Source organism: Lontra canadensis, unplaced genomic scaffold (genome assembly GCF_010015895.1).
Source record: "Lontra canadensis isolate GAN:19392208 unplaced genomic scaffold, GSC_riverotter_1.0 scaffold23, whole genome shotgun sequence".
NCBI classification, from domain to species: domain Eukaryota; kingdom Metazoa; phylum Chordata; class Mammalia; order Carnivora; family Mustelidae; genus Lontra; species Lontra canadensis.
In genome coordinates, this window is record NW_022631017.1 from 7,976,799 (window position 1) to 7,999,346 (window position 22,548).

Here is a 22,548-nt window from a genome sequence, read left to right on the forward strand (position 1 = left end):
GCTGAAGGCTGCACGGCGCGCTCCGCACGTGAGGCGGCAGCACCGGCCCCGGCCGCAGCGGCGCAGCCCGGGCGGCCCGGCTCGCCTTGCGCAGGGGCTGCCCGCGCCGCTGGGTCGCCGAGCCCGCCCTCCCGGCTTCCGCGGCTCGCGACCCGCCCGCAGCCCCTCCGGCCCTCTGCGCGGGGCCCGCTGGCCGGCTTTCGCCGTCTCCGCGCCACCCACGAGGGGACCGCGAATCCCTTCGGTTTCGGCGGCGGTGTAGGTCGGCGCTGAAGGGGGTGCGCTGGGCGGCGGGCCCGGCTCCTGCAGCTCCGCCGGCCGCCACTGGGGGCTGCCGCGCCGGCGAGCTCGGCGGGGACGGTGCGCACTGCTCGGGGTTCCCGGGCGCCTCCGGCCGCTGGGCTTTCTCCACCGTCGGCCCCGCGCTGCCTCCGCAGCCAGCCAGGCTCCCTCCCGGATCTGCGCGTGTGATCGCTGTGCGTGTGTGTGTGTGTGTTCGGGTGCGCGCGTGTGCGCGCGCGCGGGGGGCGGTGTGCACGCGGGGAGTGCGGGGGAGTGTGTTTGTGTGTGTGCGTGTGGGTGTGAGTGCCTGGCTCGCTCTCGCTGAGACACACACACACTCACACACGCACAACCCGGCTGGCTCGTCTGAACTTGAAGACACCCCACATTCCAAGATGCCCGAGGTCCCTGGGAATGCCCAGGGTTCTTCGATCTGGAGAATCCTACCTGCGTCTTCCTAGGGGGGATTATCGTTTTTGTTTTTGTTTTTTGTTTTTTAATCTGGAAGAGAAGAGAACAAGTTGTGCTTTTTCCTCCCTTCTTTTCGCTAAATGCCATGGATATAATAGAATAAGCCGCTCAGGGCTCTACCCGCGTGGACGTCCGAGGCCACCATCTGCCTGCGTTCGCCGGAGCCGGAGAGCTTAGCTCGAGCCTGTCTCGGGCGGGGAAGGATGCGTGGCCGAGCCGGGGAGCCCGGGCGCCCCGCAGACCCGGCCTCGGAGCCTCCCAGCCGGGGATAGATGCTGCCTCGCCCAGGTGAGTGGTCGCCGCCGCTGCGTCTCTGCGATCTGTGTGTTTGCGGGAGCTTGGCGCGGGGCTGGATGCGCCGGAGGGAACCGGGAACTTTGCATCCCTTTCTTTTTCACTCGAGCACTCCCTCACCCGGGTACTCGTGCGGGCACCTTCTCTTTTCGCCCATCCTTATCGCGGGAGGTTTCCTTTCCTTTCTTTTTTCCCCTGGAGTGGGGGTGAAACTCTGGCGAGGAACGAGAAGAGTGGGTCCGTGTGAGACCGGCAAGCAGGAGGGAGAGACGGGAGCCTCAGGTGTACCGCAACGTTGAAAGCAGCAGGAGAACTTTGCCGCCAGACCACTCTGTTGCATCTCCCCACACGCGCGAGGCCTGGCTTGAGCTATTGCTGGGGGCTGGGTCGGGCGCCAGGGCTCCCTGCGCTCTGTGGGCTGGGTGGGGTGGGGTAGTGCTGGGTGCGAAGGGGTTGATTCAACGCTGATGGAGGGAAGGCAGGCATCACTGCAGTTTGGGGAGGCAGGTAGGGCAGGCTCAGGGCCCTGTCCTGGCCTCAGGCAGAAGGCAGGGAGATCAGGGGGATTGTGTGTGTGCAGCTTGGGGCATCTGAATGGCATGATGAAGCAATATGGAAACTGGCATTAGCCATGCCTGGTTGGTAGGTCTATCTCCCACCTAGCCCTGCCCTGGTTCTAAAAGGTTGGCCTGGGCAGGGAGGAGGAAGAGGGGTGGACTGATCTGAGGTCCGAGGTGTTGTGCTCTGCACAGACCCCAAGGCAATGACAGGGAGGTGTCCTGCTTCTCTTCCTGTCACCCCAGTACAAAGGACATAGGCAGCAAGTTCGAGGGAGACCAAGCCCCTGAAAGCCAGAGCCTGAGAAAGAATGAGGAGTGAGCCTGAGCAGAGACTGTAGAGGGACTGAACCAGGCCGACACCAAGTGCACACTGAGAATCACAGACACCACAGTCAGATAGACAGACAGACAGACAGACACTTGGTGGGGAGAGGGAGCTGGAGTCCTAGGCATGGCTATAGATGCTGACCCTCTGGCTTGCCACAATGGTGTGTGTGTGTGTGTGTGTGTGTGTGTGTGTGTATGGGGGGGTGCTGTGGCTGCAATGGGCTGATTGGTCTTGTGGGGCTGGGGGAGGGCGCTGGCTGCTTCAGGAAACAGACCCCCACGGCTGGGGAGGAGCAAGGCTAGGGAGGAAACTGCCAGGCTCTGAGCTGTGAAGTTGCAGCGACCAGGGAGGAAGGTTCTGGGTGGGCTGCTGTCTGTGCAGTGGGGGTGCAGTTTAGAACTAATGATGGGGAGGCCGAGGTGCAGGACTCGAGGTAGGGGAGACTGGGAGTGTGGGTCCCTAGTCCTGGGATTGCGCCCTTGGCTCCATACAGCCACACACCGGGGAGCCCAGCCAGCTTGGGACTTGGTGTGGGGTACTTTGGAGGCTGAAGGGGGTCAGGATCGCGCAGGGAGGACTTGGAAGGAAGCTCTCATGAGGGCCTCGTCTTGGAGCTGTCAGCATCCGCGGACCACACCAGCTGCCCTGGCCCCTTCTGCTGACGCTGGGATGTCGTCTTTCTCTTCCGACTCTGGCTGGGATGCAGAGTTCTGTCCGTCCCTCTCCTCCGGTTCCTCACATGCATCTACTCAGGCCCCCTGCCCAGCCCTCAATTTAGAGCTTCTGGTCTAATTCGTGCTCAGGAATATCGTTACTTATCTTCCTGCCCTCGCCCTGGGGAATACCAACAGCCAACTTGGCATTTCAGTCTCAGCCTCTGGCACGGCTCCTCCGGGAGGTCGGCTCCCGCTGCAGCTCCTGGTCGCCTGGACAGGGTGCCTGTGGGGTGGCTGCTGGGGCTCAGGCTCCCTGCTTCTCTGCGGTACCACTTCCTTGCCCCGGCCCTGGTCTGAGAAGCTGGGGAGGGCGGCCTCAGAGAAAGTGAGCACGGAGCTTCCCAGGAGGCTAGACTGAGGAGGAGATGGGGTGGGAAATGCAGATGAGGTAGGTGGCGCCACTGGGAAAACTTGGCAGGTTTTTGGCCACCCAAGCTCTGGTTTGGCTAGAGTGTTAATCCGCTTTCTTGTCTCAGCTGCGCAACCAAGGATCCGGGATTTCCCCGCCCCCAAGTGTCAGGGTCGTCGAGTCTCTCCAGCCAGGTGGGTGAGGAGGGCCTCTCCTCCTTTCAGAAAGTACCCTGGCCAGGGTGGAGAGGAGCACCGTCATTGGCATCTGGGGCATTCCCATTCTGATGGGGGAGGCCTCCAGACTGAAAGCAGAGATGATAGCAGAGTACCCATCAGAGATAGCCAAGTGGAAATGGACTCTCCAACTAAAGCAACAATTTGGGTGTTTTGTGATTTTTCTTAACGCCATTGGTGTTTTAGGGTCCAGCTTATTTGAAGGGTTAGAGTCAGCATATTCTGGAATCGGACCTATACTTGGAGGGCCTTGGTTCAAATTCTGCCTCTGCCACATTTTTGTTGGTTGATCCCTGGAGCCTCTGTGTTCTCCTTGGATGAAAGGAAATAAGAGCACATGCCGCACAGATGTTTTATAATCTCCTATTTGTCTCAGTGGTCCCCAAATCCCTGCTCAGATCTGGAGGAGTGTTTTGTTGGAGGGGGAAAGTCCCCTCAGAGACAGGAGGGTAACACCTCTAGCTTTCCCCACCCACTTAGCTCTCAGGAGGGTTTGATGCCGTCACGGGTAAACTGATCATTGAAAGACTTCAGGAAGCCCTCCAGAAAACTTTGGGAATTGATATTCGGAAAGCAAATTTCACCTCTGGGGTTGTGGCACCTGCCTCCCTCTCTTTCTTGTTTGCTTCAGACTTTTACAGCCTTGCACAGTTGCTCAGGAAGCACAGCCTCTGTGGTTTACAAGTGTCATCTGTCACCCTTCCCAGTCTGAGGCTTGAGTGTGAAATTTCTCCCCGAACCTGGCCACTGCCTTCTCTTCTCTGCCTCTGCCTCTTGCTGCCCAAGAGTGGCCTCAACAGGATGGTATAGGGTCCAGACCCATTGAATGGGCATGACTCCTGCTGGGTCTCTGCGAGACCCAAGCTTGGACCTGGGTCCCATCTGTGGAGTTAGGGGGCACACCGAGCTGGGGAGAGAGGTTCAGACCCAGTATGTATTCAGCAGGGTCTGACTAATGAACCAACCGGAATAGGAGTGGAGGAGGAGCTCTCACCATAATGTCTAAGAAGAGGTATTTTCAGGGAGCAAGCCTTCAGATACAAAGATGGGGACCAGGGAGAGTAGTCGTATCCAGCCTGCTCAGAGTGAGGGCAATCAGGAGGGCTCCTTGGGGGAGATAAGGATTTCAGGAAGAGCAAAAGCCCATAGAAGTCCATAGAGGACAAATTTTGTTTTCTCTTAAATACTTAGAGGTTACTGGGGATTTGGGAGATTTCAAGGGTGGGGTACTGAACAAGCAGAATGGATATTCTGAGAAATTCCTGAGGCTGGTCAGGCCCGGCTCCTTGGAACAATTTCTTAGTTGCTTATTATGTGCCAGGCACATTGCTAAGCCCTTCACATTATGATCTCATTGAATTCTCCCAGTTCTTTGAATTTGCCCTTATTGCTACCCTACCTTCCAGATGAGAACACTGGGGTTCAGGGAAGCTGGGACCCACCAGGTCACTAATACAGGACAGAACAGTCACTCGACTCTCATGTCTGTCTGATTTCAAAGCTAATTCACACACTTAAGTCCTTTGGGACTCCTTGTCCTGCAGGTGAGGAACAGGGGGCCCCATGGGCCTGTCCCTCTCCAAATTCTGCTGGCTTCCTGGGGAGGCTGACTTCAGAGCCCCATTGCAGACCCTGGGAGCCCAGCCTTGCCTGTGCACATGTCTGTCCGCCCTGCCCGCTCACTCCCACCAGTTTGTTAGCTCCCTTCAACTAGGCAACACCGTCCTTGTGGGTAGGACAGAAGACGGGACAGTAGAGTGAGCACCAGACAGAGGGTCTGGGAACCCAGCTCTGCTGTGTGTATGACTTGAGTGAGGGGCAAATCTCTACTCCCTGGGGCCTCATTTCCTTACTGATGAGTCAGGATGCTAATGCTTACGGCACATGTGAAAGCACTTGATGCAGCGAATAATACAGTTAGTGCTCAGGGTTATGTTTGTGACCCCTTCCTTATTGAAGCCAAGTAAATAAAATGTTAAATTTACCACTTCTTAGGGTTGAGGGCGTGGAAGGTAGCCTCTAAAGTATCAGTTTCATGTGGGACTAGGGTTAACCAATAAGGCCACAGGCCAGCCAGGTGGGGGCTATGCCTTTTGGGAAAAGGGAGGGTTCAGAACCTGCAGAAGAAGGGCATGTGGGCCAGACATTTGGGTGGCATTGGTGGCAGGCAGCTAGGAAGGGACACAGTGACATAGGCATCATTTACTTTTGTAATCGGGCGGGCATCTATGAAGGTTGGCACTGGAGTAGGAAGAAGGCATTTTCCTTAGGCCGATGTTTCTAGACCTTCTTTTCACTGTGACCCTCTCCAAGGAGCCTTCTTAGACAGTATTTGCACCTAATTGCACCCCGGATGGATTTTAATACCATAGGTATAGTGCATATCTGTTTATGTACTGCAGGTGTCTCTGTGCCTCATATACCAAAAGGAAGATTTTTTTCCACCCCTCCCAAGAACAAATTTTTGCCCCCTTGGGGGCGCTGTTGTCCCCAATGAGAATGCATGCTTCAGGGCTAACAGACCAGGATTAGAAAAAAAGTGGATTATAACGAAGCTGGGAAAATCCAGGAGATGGTGAGGAGGACGGATTCAATGTGACGGGTCACTTCCCCATGGGTGGTCCATGGGCCAGCAGCATCAGCATCTCTGGGGAGCAGACTAGCAATGCAAACCCCATCCCATTCTGGACCTCCTGAATAGGCATCTTCATTTTATCAAGAAGGGAAGTGGGGGCGGGGTTGGATGCACTGCCCCCAAACCCAAGGCTGGTCTTTGAACAGAGGGCTGAAGGACAAGAAGTAAGAAGGCAAAGAGCAGAGACAGCCGTGTGCTGGGTCACTGGCTTGTTAAACCATTGAGTTCAAATGCAGCAAGCAATTTTAAGGAGCGACATTGCCTCTACTTGTCCTCATCTATCAGTCTTTACTTTTTTCCAGGTGATTTCCTTGCATTGTAGCTGCAAGATGTTTAGAGGGTTGGGGGTCCTGGAGAGGAGATATGACACTATATGTGGCCTGGTTTCCGAGCAGCTCAGGGCCAGGCCACCCTGGGTGTGAACAGATCTGGGCCTTCTTTCTTGAATACCTCTAAGGGCGAGGCTAATGGGGACCAGACCAGCCTGAGGAACAGACCGAGACCGGAGAGACGGGACTTAGGTTTTAAACCGTGTCAAGCCGGATTAAGTAACTAAACTGAGCTCTTGTAATTTAGCAACCTACATGGGATTGTCTGCCGTAGACGCTGGGAATTCTTGAAGCAGTCCTGTGTTAACAGGGCAGCGCTGGAACACAAGAGACTGCAAAATCCCAAAGTTGGGCTCTTTAGAGTTCAATGCATTCATTTTGGGCATGTCCAGTATTTGTCCCCCCACTGGCAGGAGCTGAGTGCCAGTCAGTCTGCTCAGACACAATCACGGTGAGAAGCAGGACACCGAGTCTCTCTTAAGGCCCCTTCCTCTGGGTCAGATCCCCCAACCCATCCCTTCACCTGCCCCACTTTGACCTAGGCCAGCACTGAGTGGTCTTCCTTCTTGTCCAAACTCAGGGCCCTAATATCAGTTTGGTCCTCCCATCTCCCCTTCCTGAAAACTCACTCCCTATTCCCTTCCCCAAAGCTAGTGGGCTCCTTCTCACCTGCGATTCCTCATCTGGTGCCCTATTAAGGCAGTTTGAGTCAAATAAAACTGAGGTAGGGGATTCACTTGGGTCCCCAGCTGAGACTGTGGAGGCTCTTACTTTTGACAATAGACCCTTGAACAACATGGACTTGAATGGTATAGGTCCACTTGCATGTGGATTTTTTTTTTTTTTTGGAACACGGTATAGTACTGAAAACGTATTTTCTCTTATGATTTTCTTAGTTACATTTTCTTTTCTTTAGCTTTAATGCAAGAATACAGTATATAAATGCAGATAACACACAAATACATGTTCACCAGCCATGGTATCAGTAAGGCTCTGGTCAACAGCAGGTCATTTGTAATTGCGTTTCTGAGGCAGTCAGAAGCTATGCATTGATTTCCAACTGTGTGGAGATTCGGGGCCGTTAGTTCCAGGGCCAACTGTAGCTGTAAACTAGGTCTCTTGCTATTAGATTTAACCCTTCCTGGTCCCCCAAATGAGTAATATATGGTCACTCAGCCTGTAGGACTTGGAGGAGCTTGGGGAGTGAGCTCAGCTCAGGCTCAAGCTTGGGTCTCAGAGTCTGACAAGAGAGAGATGTGGGAGCCTCCGGGATGATGGCAATGAGGGTAAAGGCATGTTTGACTCTCTGAGCTCCTGGATACCCCTGGAAATTCCTAACAAGAGCTGTGAGATGAGGTCCTGCCATTCGAAAAAGGTATTGAAGATTTGGGGGTGGGCAAAGTTTCTACCTTGATTTAGTGCCCCGCCCCTTAATGAAACCATAGTTACATCCACATAGGTCCTGCTGGGGCAGAAAAGCAGGCTGATGACCTGGGGTCATGAGGTTAAAGATTAGAGGTCCTCTTACAGTACAAGGCACCAGGGCTGGTAGTGGTGGACTCCCAGCTGTGCAGGGGAGCCTCAAATGAGTTTTCTCCATTCAGCTCTTCCAGGATCTCATGCAGTGACTTGGGTAGCCCATCTCCCTTTCTGTCCTCGCCTGTGCAGTGGGGCCAAAGGCTCCTCAAGTCCCTTCAGTTCAAGTGTTTGATCCTTTGATTTATAAGTCCCTGAATCTGCCAGGAAATGTACCTTGGCTGAGCCCCCCAGGCCCCAGAAGTGACTTGTCCTCCAGCTTCCTTCTCATTCTGCAACCCCAGGCAGTGCTGACCCAATGTTTCCTTCAGCTTGATGCCCTCTGATTGCTGCAAACCTGCCCCAAATCCCATTACTAGGTTACTGAGTTCAGTTTTGAATAACCAGGATCCCAGGGCTACAATGTAAATGCCAGTGTCTCCTTCCTCCCTCACTCCAGCCTGTGCACGCATGTGTGCGTGCACACACACACACACACACACACTCTTGCATACTCACACGTGCAGTTATACATGTGCACACACTCCCACAAGCAGACTTGCATATATGCATGCTCTCACATACTCACACATCTGCACACCCTCACATTCACACACATATACACACTCCCCCTACACATGCGTAAACATGTGCACGCACACATACACACTCTCATACTTACATCTTCATACACATGTGCACATACCACACCTGCACAGGCATACATTCATACAGGCTCACATACATTCACATATTCTAACCAACGTACACACACACACACACATACACACACACACACACACTAGCACATGCTCCCTTTGTCTGCTGCTGTCAGTTTTCCTTCAAAGATATGGATGCATGCCATCCAGCCCTTGCAGAGCTCTGGCCACCTGACAAAGAACATTTCTGTGCCTGGTCTCCTATAGTTCTTATGTGTCTCTGAGCTGGGCAGCGCCTGTTTTGCCCTCCTCTGCATTTGGACGAGGAGCTACACTCGGATGAGGAAGACCACAGCTGTATGAGAAGCCAGACTTCAGATGCCATGCAGAAGTTCACAATCACAACAGAACTGCCACGGTGGGCTCCCACAGGTCACTGGGCATGCTGTAGAACACTCCTGGGAAACAGGAGGCTCTCTCTGTCCCTGAGGGAACCATGGGAAACTGGGTCCCAGGAGATGCATGCATGGGGTGATGGAACTCGCCCTGGGATGACTGTGCACTCACATGGCTGTTTGGTTTCCTTCCTGCCTATCAGTCGCTCTTAGAAGCTTTGGTTCAGCAATGGAATGTGCTGCCCTCAATCAACCCCATGGGCGCCCCAACCCCAATCCACCTCCTTTCCACGGAGATGGATAGGGCGCAGGAGAGGACTGGGACTGGTCATCACCAGGGCCCCAATTTGCTTGCATTTTTGTGCTCCTGAGGTTGTAGGTTCTGGAATTTGCTGCCTAGCCTGGGAACAAGGCTTCCTTTAGCTTGTTCCAGCATGCCCTCTCCAACCCCTGCGAACCCTCAGGTCAGGAGAGCCTGGTAGTTTAACATCTGGCGAACCAGCCCTTGCTCCATCACCCAGTCCTCTCGTGGCTGGCTGGTTGGCAGTCCTCACAGATTTCAGTGCAGTTCTGCAAGCAGCTACTGAACGCCTACTGTGTGCCGCCTGGCAGGCCAGGTGCTGCGGAGATGAGTCACCTCTCCAGCCCGCATGCACACGCAGCCCCCTCATGTCCACCACCTGTACATTTTCCAGCTCTGCCTGTGACCTCCAGGACTTGGTAGAAGTAGGGGGCGGGGGCCCAGTCTGGCTTCTTTCTCGTGCCTTCCCTCACCTGCTTTCCCATGCCTGACTTCCCACACCTGCATTCCCACCACCTATGTGTGTGTGTGTCTTGGTGCAGGACTTGGCTGAAGGTCACATGTGATCTACATACCTGCAGACCATGGTGGTGGTGGTGATGGTGGTGGGGATGAAGACCACTTAAGAAATGTTCTCACACTGGGAAAAAAAAAATAGATAAGATAAAACAGGTTGTCTCACGCTGCTTTCCCAGAACCTTCTTCCACCCCATTACTAAGCTGACATCTTACCGTCTCACCCAAATGCAAACTGACTGGATGAGGAGATTTAGGGGTTGTGGTCCCCATTTAGGGGCAGCTGACCCTGGAGGAACCATGTAATCTTCCTCCTGGCCTGGTTATCTGCATCACCGGGGCTGAGCTGGTGAGAAGGGGAAGTGAGGAGAAACCTTAGAATAGACATAAATCCCAGGCCCTCTGTCCAGTCATGGCTTCTAAGCACATTACAGGTGCGGACCATCACACTGCGGGGAGGATGGTGGCCCAGCCTTCGAAGGGCAAGAACCTGGGCGTTGCCTGCTGGCAGGGAGGAGCACACGGGGGTTCCAAGTAAGCTGGGCAGGTTCCTGACCCTTGAGAAGCCTTCTCTAATGGGGAAAGGCCTGCTACTTGTCCTGGGGCAGCTTTCGTCAAAGAGGAAGATGCGGCAGATAAACATGGCGCATTATGTGGGGACACTCAGACATTAAACCATGGGGACGCAGCAGTCTTCTTATGTAGGGACTATGTGTGCGCTTGGGCCTCCCATTCCTAGGGTTTACACTCTGTCCTGTTTTCCTGGTTGTGTGAACTCAAGCTGGTTCTTCTCTCTGTCCCTCGGTTTCCTCATCTGCAAAATAGGGATAATAATAGTACCCATCACATGGGGTTGTTAGGAAAATATAATGGATTACTATATGTAGAGTGTTTGGAACAGTGCCCAGCACACAGTGAACATTGTGTAAGCATGAGATGTAGTTATTCATAGTGGGTATAATAATGGCATTTCCCTAGGTGCAGAGAAGAACACTGTAGATCAACTTAATTGATACTGTTTTCAAATAAGCACCCCTTATATTCTATGGCAACTTGGGAAATTTTGTAATACTCTCACATATCCCATTGGACCCTCCTGACAACTCTACCCGGCAGGCAAGACCGATGTTATGATTATATCCATATTGCATGAGGGGAAACTGAGGCACAGAGGTTACCAGAGTGGTTGCTGGTCCAATTGGGGTTTCCATTCTACTTCACAGCCACACTATGTTTAGCTGAGTGGTTAGGGGAATTTGGTTTGGGGGCTTTGGGTAAAGATGACAGATGGGCTCAGAACTGGACCTCCTCCCTGGTCCTTTTTGATGCTGGGATCAGATTGTTGGGAAGGGAGGCACAATGTGTGTGTGTGGGGGGGAGGGGTGCTAGTTTCTGTCTTGTTCCAGGTCTCCCTGCCCAGACTGGGTCTACACAGCATGGCAGAGGGGAAGGTGAGTTGCATCTATACAACATAGTACATCAGGGGATGGGAGTCAGTGGCAGGGTCACAGCGTGTATTTATTTGGACCTTTTTGAAACTGTTATGAATGCCCTGGGATGGGGATGGAGGTGGGCTGTTCTTGGGGTCCTAAGAGGGCTGTGGAACCGGGACAGGGGGAATGTCTGTCAAGAAGGAGACCCTTCATTCAGCCTGGTCTATATGCAAGTAGAAGGCCAGAGAGAGACATCCCCCTGAGCCATGATTGCTGCCCCCCAGCCTCCAACACCCATATCCTAGGGCCCATCCCACTAGTGGGAAGAGGGATCTCTTGGATCCTTTGGTTTGATGGAGCTGGAAAAGCATCTGGGGCAGGAAAATGAGCCTTGAGCCAGGACACAGAAGAGGGAATGAAGACTTCCAGTGGGGAGAAACCAGGCCCAGAGGAATGCTTATGAGCTGGGGTTTCGGGAGCTCTGGGAGAGTTGGGGTATGGGAATAGATGATGGGGTCAGTGTCTAGGGTGGGCATGGGATGGCGGTGGAGAGTAGGCATGTGGCCACGAGGAGTCAGGGAGGCAGTGAGTCAGGGAGGCAGTGAAGGCCAGAAGAGGCTAAGAACCCCCGGGGGGGGAAGGGAGTTGGAAGCCAACTGTGGCCCGGGCCTCAGTTGGCTTCTCCTGCCACAAATCCTGGGAGGAGGTTCTCCTGCTCCTGCCATAAAATCTGGCTGCCTGCAACCAAAGCCCCACCCCAGACCCCCTCTTCCCAGGGGACAAACCCAGGCCCCAGCCTCATTTCCAGGTCTGTGGGATCCGCTGGGGGCATAAATCTTGTGCCATGTAAATATGGCTCATAATTGGGAGGCAGGAACTGACAGTTACAGGATAAAATCTGAGCAGGGAGGGAGCCGTGGATCCTGAATTACAGGGGAGGCTGGCGGGAGCTGGTGACTGGCCCAGCTTGGGGTGTGAGTAATCTCAGGCCGTCCACCCTGCCACGCAGCTGCTCCGTGGTGCCGGGCTGCTATTTACTGTATATTGGTTTTTAAATTACAGTACAACATTGATTCCCTGCTCTTCAAGCTCAGGCTTCACTCGCCGTCCCTGTGTCGCTCGGGCTTTCTCTGCCTCTCCTCCTCTTCCTCCATCTGTCTTGTCTCTCTCTCTACTTGGTTTTTAATGCGGAGTATTGTCTTACATTGTATCATAACCTGCTAGTATTATGTTTATATTACCCGATATTTCTGAGAGTATATATTCTGTTCATCCCTTCCCCATAGACAACAGACCTTGATAGTTTTCCAGGCTCGGCTTGCAGCCATGTTTATCTACTTTGGACCCCAGGACGGTGAGGAAGTAGGGGAAGCAGAACTATCAGCACCTAAAGGTGGGGAAATTGGGCTCAGAGAGGCTAATGGAATGACCAGGTCACGTTGGATCGAATGATATGATATCATACCATCAGGATAAGGGCTTCTGGGTACTGAATGCTTATGGTGCGCCCGACATTATTCTAATGTAAGCTTTGTGGACCTGTTTTATCCCCACGTTAATTCTTTGGGGTGGGCACCGCTCCATGTTTATTTTAGAGGTGAGGAAACAGGCCCAGAGAAGTCAAATAGCTTGACCGAGGTCATGCGGGTAAGAAGAAGGCAGAGCTTAGATTTGAGACCCAGCGGCATGACTCTTGAGCCCGCACTCTTGTCTGCGATTCAGGCTGTCACATGCTGTGATCCCTGGGCTGCAGGGGGCTGAGAGGGTGGTGGGGACGGGGGCAGGGCGGTGAGCTGGCTTTACCATGTTGCTAGAGACATTCTTGGCCTCACACACCTCCAATGTCTGTATTCGTTTCACTGCACCTAAGGGAAAGACAGGGTCCAATTGCGCCAGTTGGAAATGCCCCCAGAGTGGGGGCCATGGACCTGACTGGGCCCCCAATATCTGTCATTTGGGCTGCCAGGCCAGGGCAGGAGAGCGGGCAGCGGGGAGGGGTGGTGGACATCCTAGTTGGGTGGCTCACTGGCCGTCTGCCTCCTTCTTTCCTGTGTCCCTGCAAGCATGTTGCTGTCCTGACCTCCATGAGGTCCCGATGGACTGTCTTCATGCACTTACCCTCTCGCTCTTTGGGTTTCTGCACTAATCACTGGCAAAGCTGCTTGGGGTCCAGGCCCAACTCCAAGCTGGACCTGGCTCCCAGGGACACAGCAGGCCAGTGGGCATCAGGGGAGTTGCTGAGAATGCCTGGATGTTCGGCAGCATCCAGCCCCGTCCCTGACCGGGGGGGTCCTCCTGGACATTGCCCTCTGCGGCCTGAGACTCCTGTCTGAGCAGAAGTTCTGAGCAGAAGTCCCGGCTTCACTCTGGACTACCGCCACGGGCCCTTCCTCTCCAGACTCCTCCCAGTCCCTGCCTCCTGCCTCCATCCTGAGCAGATGCTGCCATTGCTTGAGTCTGGGTCACGTTACACAGCTCATCTCACTGTCCCCGCTCTCTTTCCCACGGGGGAGAGGAGGCAGGTGTTTTGGGACAAGCAGGAATCCCCTGCTCCATCTGCCTCTGCATGGCACCTACTAGGGCGGGGAGGAGAGTGAGTAGCGGGGCCTGAGCCTGAGGATGTTGCTGTGGCCTGACTTCCTGGAATTAAGATCTCCCGGGGCGGGGTGCAGCCTGCTTATCTGGGCTCCCACAGACCTGCTGCAAAGTGGGGCTTCAGGTGCCCGGGCTCCCTTGCCAGGCTCTGTACCATCTGCCCAGGCAAAGGGTTCTCAACCAAGGAAAATGTCAAGTATACGGTAAAGGGACCCTTCACTTCCCTCCCATGGGTTTAAAATCATTAACTCCCACTCCTTGCAGAACCCACGCTGGGAACATCATTCAGGGGGGTGATGCATTTTTTGCTTTTTTTATTAATTGGTACTATTCAATAAATAGTACTTTGTTATATACTTTGTTATGCACTTGTTATGTGAGAGGAAGTCCAGCATGGTGAGACCCAGAAACCAGACAGCCTGGGTTCAAATCTTAGTGATTACACCTATGAGCTATGAGGCCTTGGGCAGGCCACTCCCCTCTGAGCCAAATTTCCACCTCTGTAGAATGGGGCTCATAGCAGCACCGAATCCCCAGGGTTGTGGTGAGTATGAAATTAGTGGATGTCTACAAAGCACTCCAGTGCCTGGCCCTTGGTGTGTATTGTCTGCTGGAGCTATGATCAACACATTTTCTCTCTATTAGTTCCCTCTCTGCCTTTGCAAATAGGTATTACTACTCTCTGTGTAGATGTGGAAACTGAGGCTCAGAAGAACAAAGGGGTTGTTTGCCAGGGACTGAGGCGTTCCTGGGATGCAGGACTTTCAGTTTTAAAACCAGGGAATTTCCAGGCCACTGGGATGAATCCCAGGTCCCGCAGAAACTGCATGGCCAAGCCAGGATTTAAACCCAATTGTGTCTGATTCCCACTGCCCTTAACCACCACACTAGCCTCCCTTGGGGCCAGCCTCTCTTAGCTGCTCACATTTGCTAAGCTCCAGCAGGCAGTCTCCTATTTCATCCTCACAAAACCCTGTGAATTAGATAATCTTATCCAAAGCGTACTCAAGAGACAACTGAGACAGACTCAGAGATGTAAAGTAACTTGCTCAGGGTCACTCAGCCAGGAAGTGGCTGAGCTGGGATTTGAGCCCAAGCTCTCTGGAACCCGTGCCCTACGCTCTTGCTTACTCTGCTACACCTCTCTTTGTATCTTTTCCTGATTGCCTCCATGGTCTCATTTCTTTATCCCAGTGGCCTGTGGAGTAGAGAGTAGCCCTGTTTACAGCTCTGAACACAGAAGTTCAGAGAGGTCAAGTAACTTAGCTAACATCACAAAGCTTGTAAGGGATAGAAGCAGGATGAGGTTTCATCAGAGGTTCTCAGCTGGCACTTCTTGTTGTGGTTTCCTTGTTCGATAAGTGGGAGGAGGCCCCCAGCTGAGCCCAGTCCCATTCAGATTCCTAGAAGGCAGGAGGTCTCAGTCATCACTGGGTCCCATGTGCAGAGGGCTGGTTCCCATGTTCGGGCTCTGGGGTGTCATCAGATCCCCCTGGCAAGTGGAGGAGGCAGCCTGTCGCAGAGTGGACAGGCTGCCAGCCCCACAGCACCTCCCTCCCGCCCCGGGCTCCCACTGGCTGGGGACTGACTACAGCATGGGCTGTGTTTTCCTGGAAGGGCAGCAAAAGCTCTATTAACCCCAGGCTTGCTTCTGAAGCAACTAAATAAAAGAATTGAGAAAGACAGTGACAAGAGTCTATAAATTCTGAATGATGTTCAGGAAAGTGGCCTGGGCCTTAGCGCCTATAAAACCAGGCAGCCTGCTGTTGGGGGTGGTTTATGGAGCCCTTCATCTGCCTGGGGGTCACCTGGCCATCAAGCTTCCCACTTGTGAGGTATACATTTTTTTTTTAATTCTAAGCTCTTTTCATAATTGTTGAAATTTTGTGGTTGTTCTCGAGCCGCTCATATGGACAAATTACTTCCCTCTTTAACAGATGGAGAAACCGAGGCATGGATGGATTGGCGAATAGCTTAGGCATGTATAGTGACCGAGGTCCCTTGACTCTGTCCTAAGAAATTCTTACTAACGCTTATACTGATTAGTCCTTACTACCTGCCAGGAATGAGTTAATAAGCACTCTAATAATAAGCACTCTAATAATAAGAGTTAATAAGCACTCTATGCTTATTAACTCTTAACCCCCTGCAACCACCCTAGGACATAGGACTGTTGTCACTGGGGTTTCTAGTGGGGAAACTGAGGCAGGGTTTAAATGACTAGCCCAGGACCACACAGCGGGGATATTGGAGAGCCAGGATTTGGATCCACACCCTTGACCATCGTGCTGTTAGCAAAGAGACAGAATGGCCTGTGGGGGTGAGGAGGGGGTCCCTACTGTTTCTGCAGGACCTGGCTTCCTCTGCCCAGGAGATAGTGCTGTGTGCCCTGGGCAGCTTCAGCACTGCCGCACAAGGACATTCCTGAAGAAGCAGTGAGGGCAGGCAGGTGGCAAATTGCCACGGACCAAACCCTGAGCGAGGAGTCTGGGAGGCTGGATGCCTGGCCTCAGCTCTGCCACCTGCTGGCCATGGGATCTGGGAGACCCCTCTGAGCCTTCCCGTCCCTTTGCTTCTGCCCTGCTTTGATCTGGACAGAGGTGGGGCATCACATGGTTTTTTGGGGGGCTCCCCTGGCAGTGGTGATAACAGCAGAAGGAGGAACACAGAAGGTCCAAGGCCATACCTGGCCCTACTATCACTGTGGAAACTCAGAGCAGCAGTTGGTGCCCAAACTGCAGCTAGATACCTGGGCTATTTAAAGTGTCTGGCACCGCCTGGAACTTGGAGGTTCTGCTGTTTTAGGAGGGGTCTGAACTGGGGCTGCCTCCTTTCCCATTGCCCTGCCTAGTGGGAGTTTGATTGAGTTCACCGGGAAGGGACGGGCTTGGCCACCCTTGCCTGTTACTTAGGGCGCTAACACTGCTTCCCCATCAAGTGTTCATCCAAGAGGGTGGGGAGAGGGGCTGTGCTGGGAGCAGTGGGAGAGCAGCATCCTCTTCTTCTGGCCAAAGTCTGTGAAACCCCAGATCTATGGAGGAGAAAGTGAGCACAGGGACCTCCTCTGGTGCTTTCCCTTCTTTGTCATTCTTCGGTACACTGTCGGCCTGGCATGCCTCCATTCATCTCACTTGCCGATGACAGGTGTCTCTGAACATCTAGCATTGGCCAGCTGCTGGGCTACACAGGTCAGCCAGACCTGGTCCCTGCCCTCAGGGTTCTCCCTGTCTGGCAGGGGAGGCTGAGAGGTAAACAGGCAGTTATAATGCATTCTAATAGATCTCGACTGGAAGCGAGGAACAGGGAGAGCTTCTAGGAGAAGTTGCTTCTCTCTGGCTCCACTTCGGTCGCCTTTCTCTAAATGGCCGCTACAGCCTCCTGAGGGCCCTGCCTCCCCAGGCTCCCCTAGCCCACCCTCAGACAGTGTGCATGCTTTGCTGAAGACTCATTGCCCTCAGGATAAAATCCTAATTCATTAGGTGGCCGGTGAAACACTGGTCCCATCAGCTTCTTTCCCCTGGGTGTGCCCACCCCCGCCCCTCTACTGGACCTCCCCAGTTCCCAGACGGCTTCATGCTCTTTCCCACCTCTGGGCCTTCCGGTTCACTGGGTCCTCTGCCTGGAACACCAGTTCCTCACACCAGCTTGGCTGGATCCTTCTCCTTCAGGTGTCTGCTGAAATGTTCCCAGGGGATGGCCTGACATCCCCCCACCCCCAGGCTAAAGTTGGTCCCTTGCTGCTTTCATTCAGGACCGCTTTTGTTTTTTTCCCCATATCCTTTTCCCTACTTGGTGTTTGCTTGTTTGTTTGTTGCTTCTCTTTTGCAGCCTGTGAACAATGTGAGGGCCACAGCCCGGTGCTTAAACTTGTCCTGCAGCAGGTGCTCACCGGCTGTGTGACCCTGAGAAAGTCACTCTCCCTCTCTGTGTCCCCATTTCCCTGTGTGTAGACGGGAAAATAATAGGACCTACCCCACAGAGGCATTGTGCTGGTTTCATGAGTTAATATATGTAAAGCTCTTAGAGCAGTGTCTGGCACGTGGCAAGCACTCAATAAATATTAGCTATCATCATTATTTTTATAGCCAGTGCTTAGAATAGTGCCCAGCTCACTGACTATTTAATGATTAGATGAGACACCTGGGCAGAATCTTCAAGGGAGTAGGTTGGGTTTGGTTAAAGAGAGAACAGTGGATGTCAGCCCTGGCTGTGCACTGAAGTCACCTGCGGGCCACGACCCCACTCCCAAAAGAGTTTGATTTCACTGTTCTGGGTGTGGTCCGGCCACTGGAGTTTTCAAGCTCTCCTGCGACTCAGATTCCAGGGTTGTGAACATCGGAGATGGGGAGGGGCAGGCATTCAGGGCAGCGAGAACATCCTGTAGCTGGGGACACCTTGCAGGGAGAAGACCTTGAAGAGGGGTGTAGAGAGAGACCAGGGGCAGGGAGTTGACGGTAGCCCAGGAAAGCAGGGCCAAGTCCAGTAGGGCCCCGCATGCTATACTTGAGCTCAGGTTAGGCTTTGTGGGGAAGCCAGTAGGGAGCCTGGGAGGCTTTTCAGCTGGGAATGATACAGTCTGATTTGCCTGTAAGGAAATTGGCCTGGGTGGATGTGTGGAGGATGGATTACCAGGAGTGACATTGAAGGCAAGCAGATCAGAGTGCAGAAGGCCTTCTGCTACTGTAAGAGCGGTTCAGGGCCTGGCTCATACAGGGAAGGCGGACATGCTCGTCCCTCTTTAATGACTTAGTCCTCCTTGGTGTGTCTGCCCAGTGAAATCTGATCAGTGCAGGGCTCCTGCTTGCCTCCTTGCCCCAGGTACAGCCACAAGCCACGTGGATGTAACCCAGGCTGGTGTGTCCATAAACCACATTTCCTCCTGACCACTGAACGGCTCTTCTGTCTGGGTTCTAAGGCAGACTCCCAGGTCGCAGTGAAAAGTCTCTATTCCATAGCCCTGGGGCCCCCAAGCTGGTTGTTCTCACTGGGAAGCCCCTCCCAAGCCCGCCTCCTGGTCCACGATACCCTCCCTGTCTGCGATCTGAATGGACCTGTTTCTGCTCTGGTTCCAAGCTGGTTCCTCCCCCCCCCCCCCGCCCGCCGAAGCACCAGACTCCCATCCTCCCATCCTTCCCTGCTTTGTAGGCGGAGGTCCTGCTTCCTGACCGCCAGCTCCCTGGCCACCGAGCTGTTCCCATCTATTTCTTCAGTTGTCCTCCTGTGCATGGATGTGGGTCCCAGAGCTGCCTTTGGATGGCAGGGCTCTCTCTAAAGTGACCCACCTCCCACCCACAGTACCACGCTGCGTCCCATGTACTGTCACTGGGTGCTCCAATCTGGCTCTGCCCCTTACAGGCTGTGTGATCTTGGGCAAGTCATTTGGCCTCCCCGTGCCTCAGTTTCCTTCTCTATAAAATGGGGTGAGAACTCACAAACATTTAGTTAGTTCAGGGCCACCGGGCATGGTCATGGGTTCAGACCAGCCATCCAGTTCGGAGGACATAGGCTGTACTTACCACTGTATTTCTTAGCATTAAGGAAGGATTCGGGACAGGATGGGCTATAAGACATCTTCATTTTCACCTTGTGGGAGGCCCTGCCGCTGCCCATGTGAACAACTTTTTTTCACCCCACACCCACATGGGGCATGTCAGCTGCTGTGGCTAATAGCTGAGATGCATGTGAGTCTTCTTGCAACAGAGAACCTGCAGCCTCAGTTTCCCCCGTCTCTGTACTACCTTAGAGATCCCAGGCCCAGCTGCCGGCTCACAGTGGTGAGATTGGGGGTTTGGCAGTACATGGACAGACACCGCAGCCTGGGTGCACCTTTCCTGTGCTGTGGAAGGACAGCCTGGGCCATTTTCCCAGGGAGGTGTAGGCCAGGCCAGGCTGCCGGCAAGCCTTTATCTGCACCTACCATTTCTCATAGGACAGGACAGTCGGGAGACTGCTGTCAACTATAAAAGCAAGAACTGGATTGATAAGAGAGAGGGAGGAGAGAGGGGAGAAACTGCAGGCCACCTGGGAAGAGTGAATCTTGTTTCCACATTGAGGGGGTAAACTGATCAGCGGGTGGCTGGCAGAGTGGTTAGTCTGGGCATTTCTGTTCCCCAGCAGGCTGTCTAGGGGCGTCAAAGAACATGGTGGCGATTGTTAGGGATTTTCCAGAAGAACCCCAGAACTTCACCTGGGGAGGCAGGGTCTCTGGGGGATGCCTGCCAGGGCCCCCTCACCAGCACTTCCATCTTAGCAGGCCAGTTTGCACTGTCCCCACTGTAGGCCACCATGGGGTTAAATGGATCAAGGCACACAAAGTCCTCAGAGCAGTAAGCAATCAGTGTTCACACGGAAATGAATGCACGATACATGTTTAGTAAGTTCTGCCTGATGTCGCATATCTCTTCTGGAACTGAGATCAGAAGGGGAGAGGAGGAAGATGGGGACCCACAGAGGAAGCCAAGAACCCAGACAGCTTTGGAATAGTTGGTTTTAAGCAATAAAGTAGTCAGCTTCCTCCCCTGGAGCCCTTTAGGGCCTTGAGTTGAGGAGAATTTCTTTAGTCTTCTTTTGGCCAAGGCAGCCTCAACCAGAGGCTCCCCCCATCTCACCATGATTTCGTGCCATTGGCCAATGCAGGCCGTTTCCATCATTTTGTTTTTCCTCTCAACATGGAGTATAGCTAGAAGCCCAGAACCCAGAGAAAGAGTGTCCTGCTCTCTTCTAGGTGGGACATGGGGATGAGGACGGTGGTAGCAGGAGGCTGTTCTCTTCCTGAGTGTCTTCCCTCTGTACTTCTTTTTCTCTAGGAAGCCAGGTGGGCTGAGGGATGGGGTCTCAGAGGGTGACTGTGGAGCCTGGCTGTCCTAGGGACTTGCAGTATGACCTTGATCAAGAGGGTCTCCTCCATGACCCTCTTCTGTTTCCTTATCCTTAAAGCTGGGAGATGGAAGAGCCATGCACATAATACCCTAAGAGCTCAAAGGAAATGGGCCTACCTCTTTCTACTTTAAGTGTACTCTTTATGTTTTTCTTTAAGGCCATTCTCAAAGGTTATTATCCCAAGGTTTGGCTGGAATGTAAGTGTTAGGGAGTCCCATAGTGATATGACTTAGGGTCCAAATCCCCTCTCAGATGGTCCTGACAGTTACATACCCTGCCTTGGGGCAGGAAGAGCAGTCCTCCCTTTGACTACACATTGGGAGATTTTCTTAGAGATGTGGGAAGGCTAGAAACTCCAGATCCTTCTTAAGGGTTGTACTTGAACAGAGAGGTGCAATGATGATGTGTTTCTGAGTCCATGTCTCAAATGTTTAGAGCTTTGACGGCGGGGCTATCTGTTTCCATCATTGCACCCAGCACCTGATGTGGCCACACATGTGGAGGGGCTGCTTTACCAAGACTTATACTTTTGTGATGGTGAGAATTGCAGTGATGGCGGAGGGAGGAGGATGGTAGTGGAGGACATTGGGATGATCGTGGGATGGACATTATGATCACAAGGATGGTGGAGATGGTTGTTGTGGTCAAGGCATAGGGAAAGACTGGGAAGATAGGTAGGGCATCAGAGGCAGTTAAGAAGTATTTTTGCTAGGAGCAATGGAAAAGAGCATTGAAGGCTTATAATTGAAGGGAAGGGGGACCAAAGTTATGTTTTGAAAAGCTCACTGTAATTGCTTGGTGGAAAACTGCTCGGAGGATGGTGGGGTAGGTGCATGTAGACCAGTGAGGAACCCATTAGAATAGTTCAGGAGAGGGAGAATGGTGGCTTGGACTGGGGGGTAGAGGTGGCATGCAAGGAAGTCGGCAGATTGGAACTGCTTAAGTGGTGAAATCAATAGGGTGTGGTGACGGTTACACAATACCTTGATCAGACTGCGGGTGCTATGTGTGGGAGGGACACATCGGAGATGCACCTTAGATCTGTGGCTTGGGCAACTGGATAGGTCATAGATTAATAAGCTCCATGGGTCCAGGAACTTTGTCTTGTCTACCTGTATCCCCAGGTCCTCAGGCAGCAGCTCACTCAAGGTAGGGCCTCAGTAAATGTTGGCTGGGTAACTATTGCTGTTGACCCTTGGTCATGACCATGATTGAAAGTGTCTATTGTAATTTTTGGTTCTGGTGTCCTCCACTAGACACCAGACACTTTTGGAGCTGGCTCACGGATGGTTAATGGACATCGGGCTGGACCTCAGAATCACATACGTCTGGGTTTGAATCCTAGAAACTTCCTTTACTGGCTGTGTGATTTGGGGAAAGTTACTTAACTTCCCTGGGCCTCCATAAATTCACCTAACACATGGTGATACAAGGAGGTCTTACCTCAGAGTTACACTGATGGGCACACAGTGTGGGGTGATGGGGAGGAAGTGACTGAGGGTGGGGGGAGCCATTGAACTTCAGGGACAGGGCTGGACATACCACAGGAGACTGGTGCGGCTTCTGCAGGCTTCTTGCTTCCACCCTGATTTCTATTCCTGTTTCTTGGCTGTCCAAGAGATGAGACTGTTTGTGACATGGCCTCCGGGGCTCATGGCAGGCCCTCTGTGCCGATGGGGAGGCAGACCGTCTGGGGACTCAGCTGCTTCCATATCTACCTCTGCCTCGGCTTAATCCCAGCTTAGTCACAAAGAAATTTGTTTTAAAAATAGCAACAGGTGCTGTTCATCCAGATGGAACCCCCCTAAAAACCACTGCTCCCTAATGGTCTTTGCACCATGATACATGACTGTGGATTGACAGGGAGCCCCTGGCAGCTGCGGCTCCCTGCGCTCTTCTTTCCTTTGATGAAGAAGCCAGGAGTCCGCAAGCCTGAGGACCCTTGAGGACGCCCCAGAGGAGGAGGCTGTAGGAGTTCACTGGCCCCGGGGCTGCTGGCCCTGCTGCTCTCTTCCTTATGTATCTGGGCTAGAGGGGGAGGGAGATAGAATTACA

The 22,548-nt window shown here is 53.2% G+C and overlaps 1 protein-coding gene across 1 annotated transcript in view; it reads left to right on the plus strand.

Annotated features, from left to right (window-relative positions):
- The first annotated feature begins 559 nt into the window (after positions 1 to 559).
- LRFN2 (leucine rich repeat and fibronectin type III domain containing 2) overlaps positions 560 to 22,548 on the plus strand; it is a 169,991-nt gene continuing 148,002 nt past the window's right edge. The window contains exon 1 of the mRNA XM_032862279.1: positions 560 to 1,041. The gene's annotated coding sequence lies outside the window, so the exon portion shown is untranslated. The remainder of the gene's footprint in view (positions 1,042 to 22,548) is intronic.